At 48.6% G+C, this 6,000-nt stretch overlaps 1 non-coding gene across 1 annotated transcript; it reads right to left on the minus strand.

Annotated features, from left to right (window-relative positions):
• Nucleotides 1-1,950: 1,950 nt before the first annotated feature.
• Nucleotides 1,951-2,026, minus strand: TRNAI-GAU (transfer RNA isoleucine (anticodon GAU)). Its single transcript has one exon. It is a non-coding gene; the product is annotated as a tRNA-Ile (tRNA).
• Nucleotides 2,027-6,000: the final 3,974 nt, after the last annotated feature.

The following is a 6,000-nucleotide window of genomic DNA, read 5'->3' on the forward strand; positions in this document are numbered from 1 at the left end:
AGTGCATTTGCTGAGATGGGGAATGGGGGGAAGTGTGTGCTCAAGGCTCCTTTCCAGAGAGCAGCTGTGAGGGGAAGAGCGGCTTCGCTGGGGCCTTGCTTCACCAGGCCACCCCTAGCCAACGGGCACGGGACCTCCGTCCCCAGAGTGCACCGGCATGGAGTGTGGCTGGGGAAAGAACTATGTGGTTGTAGACGGGCTCTATGTGATTTAGGCTGTAGATGGGCTCCACGTGAAATGCCTGCGGGCTGTCCTTGGAGCAGGTGCGAAGATGCAGGGAAAAGGTGGTGTGAAGGTCACAGGCAAGCTCGCCATGAGGACGTCTGGAGTGGGAGAACAGGGCAGCCTGGGGGAAGAGGAGTCTCACAGGAGAAAGGGAAAGAAGCGACAGAGAAATGGGAAGAAAGCTGGCAGCCTTGTTCTTTAGGAAAATCACAAAAATAGAGAGTTTAAAGAAGAAAGTGGATGCCAGGACAATTCAATGGGTAAAGAATGGTCTTTTCAGCATATGGTGCTGGCATAATTGGATAGCCACATGCAAAATAATGAAGTTGGGCTCCACCTCACATCATACACAAAAATTAACTCAAAGTGAATCATAGACCTAAATGCAAGAGCTAAAACTCTCTCTTTCCAAAAAAAAAAAAAAAAAAAAAAAAAAATCCAGGAGTAAATCTTTGTGACCTTGAGTTACACAATGGTTTCTTAGCTCTGATATATAAAAAGTAAATGACAAAAGGAAAAAAAATAAATTGGGCTTCCATAACAATTAAAAACTTTTGTCCTGTAACAATACCATTAAGAAAATGAAAAGAATGGGAAAATATATTTGCAAGGTATATGTCTGATCAGGCATTTGTATCTGGAATATATAATGAACTCTTACAACTCAATAAAAAAGCAAATGATCTAATTACTTGGCAAAGACGTTGAGTAGATATTTTCTAAAGGAGATATATTCCAAGGGGCTTGTAAGCACATGAAAGATGCTCAACTTTACTAATCTTTAGGGAAATGCAAATCAAAACCACCATGAGGTATGACTTCAGACACACCAGAATAGCTATAATCAAAAAGTCAGACAACTGGCTGATGAGGAAGTGGAGAATTTGGAATCCTCATACAGAGCTGGTGAGAACGTAACATGGTGCAATCACTTTGAAATCAGTTTGCAGCTCCTCAGAAAGTTAAACAGAGACTTACCATATGATCCAGCAATTCCTCTCCTAGGTGTATATCCAAGAGAGATGAAAACATATGTCCACACAAAAACTTGTACACAAATATTCATAGCAACATTCTTTCTAGCAGCCAAGAAGTGGAAAAAATAGAAATTTTCATAAACTGCTGAGTGGATAAATAAAATATGGTATGCTCATGCAATATAATATTATTTGGCAATAAAAAATGAAGTGCTGATAAATATTATAACACAGACAAATTTTGAAAAAGTTATGCTAGATGAAAGAAGACGGTCACAAAAGACCCCATATCTTTGATTCTCATTTGCAATGTTCAGAGTAGACAAATTCATAGAGACAAAAAGTAGGTTAGTGCTTGCCAGGGACGGGAGGTGGGGTGGGGTTTGGGAAAAGTGGTAGTGATAGCAAAGGGGTATGTGGGTTTTTCTTTCAGGTGGTGAAAATTTCTTTCTTTTTTTTTTTTGTATTTTTCTGAAGTTGGAAATGGGAAGGCAGTCAGACAGACTCCTGCATGCGTGCGACCGGGATCCACCCAGCATGCCCAACAGGGGGCGATGCTCTGCCCATCTGGGGCACCGCTCTGTTGTGACCAGAGCCATTCTAGCGCCCGAGGCAGAGGCCATGGAGCCATCCTCAGAGCCCGGGTAAAACTTTGCTCCAGTGGAGCCTTGGCTGCGGGAGGGAAAGAGAGAGACAGAGAGGAAGGAGAGGGGGAGGGGTGGAGAAGCAGATGGGCGCTTCCCCTGTGTGCCCTGGCCGGGAATGGAACCCGGGACTCCCGCACATCAGGCCGACGCTCTACCACTGAGCCAACCGGCCAGGGCTGAAAATTTCTAATATTAGATTATGATGATGGTTGCACAGCTCTGTGAGTTTACTAAATATACTTTAAATGGGTAAAATTTTTGGTATGTGATTTATATCTCAATAGATATGCTAAAAAGAAGAGATGCTCTCCAGTAGCTAAGAGATTGAAAAGTATTCATTGGATTTGTCAGAGGACTACTGGCAGTTGATGAGAGAAGTTTCAGGAAGCACTGGGGGCAGGGCAAGTGTGAATGGGTGATGAGAAAGAGAATTCATGAGGATTTGGGCCGAGGCCCTTTCTTGCTCTCTGAAGTCCCACCGACGCCCAGTGGGACAGGGAGACATGAGCAACTTCTTCCCTGCAGCTCTGGTGGAGACTAGGTCATTAAAGCCAGACTGAATGCCACAGCTCAGGAGTCAGATGGCAAGGCTGGCGGGGTTCCAATACAGTGTTACAACTTCATTGTACCAAATAGAGACCAGCAGGGAAAAAATAATAACCCATAATTCTACTGGCACTGTGCTCAGCCAGGAAGAGGGGTGAAGACTAGGCTATGCCTGAAGGCACAGAGGAAACAAAAGACAGAGAGAGAGGGAGAGAAAGAGAGAGAGAAGAAAGTAGAGGAGGAGGAAGAGGAAGAGGAAGAGGAGGAGGAGGAGGGGGAGGAGGGGGAGGAGGAGGAGGAGGAGTAGTAGTATGGGATGGATGGGCCATGGTGTTGAGGAGGCCAGGGTGTGTGGGGTCCAGATATGCAGGAAAAGGACATTCATTCCATTGTGACAGGAGATTTGAGATGGCAGGGTGTCACCTTCAAGATTGTTCCCCACAGGAGGGTGTCACTTAGCTTCAGGAGCCCAAGATGAGAAACTTCTCAACAATAGTTCCCTAACATGATTTAGGCTGCATTTTGATGCAAGAAACAGAAGCTGGCCCAGGCTGGTTGGCTCAGCAGTAGAATGGCCTGACATGTGGATGTCTTGGGTTCAATTCCTTGTCAGGGAACACAGGAGAAGTGACCATCTGTCCCTCCACCCGTCCCCCCTTCTCTTTCCCTCCCACAGTCATGGCTTGATTGGTTTGAGTACATTGGCCCCAGGCACTGAGAGTGGCTCTGGGGAGCCTCCACCTCAGGAACTAAAAATAGCTTGGTTGTGAGCACGGCCCCAGATGGACAGAGCATTGGCCCCAGATGGGGGTTGCTAGATGGATCCTCAGTTGGGGTGCATGTAGGAGTCTTTATCTTCCCTCCTCTCACTTGGAAAAGAAGGAAAAAAAGAGAAAGAAACAGCTGAACAAGAAATGACTTAAATGATAAGGCAATATCACCTCCTAAAATGAGAAGCCCCCCAGAGCACTTCTTGTCGTATTTGCTTAGCAAAAATATTTTTCCATGCATGCCTAATCCGGTGCAGGCATGGGGATGGGAACTCTCTGGGAGAACTTGCTTTGGGGCATTTGGTCCCAGGGACAAGTCAGGTGACTAGGCTTCATCAGTTGTGTTAACAAGGAGAGGGGGTGATTCAAATAGATGATGGGCTGTTCCCCAGTGGCATCTGATGTGTCCACTTCAAGATATCCTTAGAGTGGGGCATCTGTGAGACCTTGAGGAGGGGCTGTGGCCTTGCTCACTGTCACTCTAGCACCTGGCACTGAGGAGCCTGGCACAGGCTGCCCCATGGGTGCACAGGAGGGCTCCATACATGCACGTACACCAAAATATCAGCTCTGTGTGTTAGAATTATGGGTTGTTATTTTTCCCCTACTGATCTCTATTTGGTACAATGAAGTTGTAGACATGTATCAGTTCTGTAAAAAAATAAAACAGCTTGAAAGTATAGAAAACTCTTTTGTGGCACAGCTAACTGGGGTGACATCTAAGTCCTTCAAGGGGCTGACAGGCCTTTGTGGGTTTGGCCTCTCTTCCTTTGGCTCCTCCACACCCTTTGCTCAGAGTCCACTCTGAGGTGGCTCTGGCCTTCCCCCTCCTGTTTGCCTGGTTCATCTCAGCCACTCTTTAAAGCTCAGCTTAGAAACTGTTTGCTCACTTAGCTGTGCTGGGCTGCCAAGTCTGGGCGGATACATCCTCATAATGCTCCTTGAGTGTTACGGTCATTTCACCAAGGCCTCTCTGGGTGTGTCTCCTCTGCTGCTCCACAGGTCCGTCCCATAAAGACCGGAAGTGTCCTGTGACCCCTTGATCCCAGTGCTTTGTGGGGGGCCTAACACACAGAAGATGTTCCATAGATATTTTGTAAAATGACTGGAAAGATGAATATTTACCCGAAAAGATGAAAATTCCAGCGGAATGGTGACTGGATGGGTGAATGAATGGAAAGAAAGTGGATGTAAGGCCAAGTCACAAGTGCTGGGTGGGCGTGTGGGCGTGCGATGTACGGGTGCACGGGTGTTCTGCATAGACGGTGTATGGCGTGCAGAGTGCAGGTGTGGAAAGAGTATATATACACGTGGGTGAATGGTGTCATGGGTGAATGGATGAGTATGCGCTGTCTGAATCGACCACAAGGTGTCGCCCTGCACCAGTTTGAGTACAGGGTTCTGGTCAATGCCCTTTCTGACCAAAATGAACTTTTAAAAAAAGGAACCTTTTGTCCCAGGCAGTGGTGAAAGGTTCCCGAGTGACGCAGGCTTGTAAACAAGTTGAAAATATGCTGCGCAGAGAGCCCACGTCAAAGCGACACCGCTCAAACAGCGCAGCCGTGACCTTGGCGCTGCCAGTGTCCCGCTGTTCCTACCTCGTGGGCCCCGGGGGTGGGGCTGGGGGTGAGGATAGCACTCTCTGAGCGTGGGGTCAGGAGTCCTACTGGCTGCTCCTGGGCAGCTGCAGACGCGGACGCAGCCACCTTCCCTTGGCCACAGTGTCCTGCAGGGGGGCTGCAAAGTCCCCTTCCTTGGGCTGAGGCGGAAAGCCGCAGGAAGATGCTGGGGTTGGGCTAGGAGTTGGGAGGCTCTCAAAGCCTAAGCAGTTCCTTTGGTCAAAGGCGCACAGTCCAAAATTCTAACCTGCCTTATTTCAAACATAATTTAGAAATCCACATCTTATCTCAAACTCCAACCCCGCCTGAACCCTTCCTAGCCTTCTCCATTCAATCCAAACTTATTCCAAATCTTGATTCAGACTCACCTTCTGAACCCTATCCTTCCCAATACTAACCAAGCCAGGCGTCTTCACCCTTGCTCTGCTGAGCCTTTCAGTGCAAATGCCGTTCCTAGCCCCAAACCCCAGTCTTCCGACTCTAATCACAGCGCCTTTTAAACCAGTAGCAATAAAACCTAGCCAACACCAATCTGAACGAACTCCACACCCAACCGCGGACTCACAGACACTTCAAAATGCTGCTTAAAAAAAACAGGTAAGAGACCCTGGCCGGTTGGCTCAGCGGTAGAGCGTCAGCCTGGCGTGCGGGGGACCCGGGTTTGATTCCCGGCCAGGGCACATAGGAGAAGCACCCATTTGCTTCACCCCCACCCCCTCCTTTCTCTCTGTCTCTCTCTTCCCCTCCCGCAGCCAAGGCTCCATTGGAGCAAAGATGGCCCGGGCGCTGGGGATGGCTCCTTGGCCTCTGCCCCAGGCGCTAGAGTGGCTCTGGTCGCGGCAGAGTGACGCCCCGGAGGGGCAGAGCACCGCTCCCTGGTGGGCAGAGCGTCGCCCCTGGTGGGCGTGCCGGGTGGATCCCAGTCAGGCGCATGCGGGAGTCTGTCTGACTGTCTCTCCCCGTTTCCAGCTTCAGAAAAATACAAAAAAAACACCAAAAACAAAAAAAAAAAACAGGTAAGAAATGCACGAATACTCCTTGTATAAAAATCTCAATGATACAAATGAAGGTGATCAAACACAGATGTCCCCTTGACCAGCCACAGTGTCCTCCCCCCCCAGTCTCTTCAGTCCTCTCAGCTTTGTAGCTGGACTTGCGCCCTTCCACCAGAGGGCTCATCCTATCCATGCTTCCCTACAACCTGCTTTCTAGACAA

Source organism: Saccopteryx bilineata, chromosome 11 (genome assembly GCF_036850765.1).
Source record: "Saccopteryx bilineata isolate mSacBil1 chromosome 11, mSacBil1_pri_phased_curated, whole genome shotgun sequence".
In the NCBI taxonomy this organism is placed as follows: domain Eukaryota; kingdom Metazoa; phylum Chordata; class Mammalia; order Chiroptera; family Emballonuridae; genus Saccopteryx; species Saccopteryx bilineata.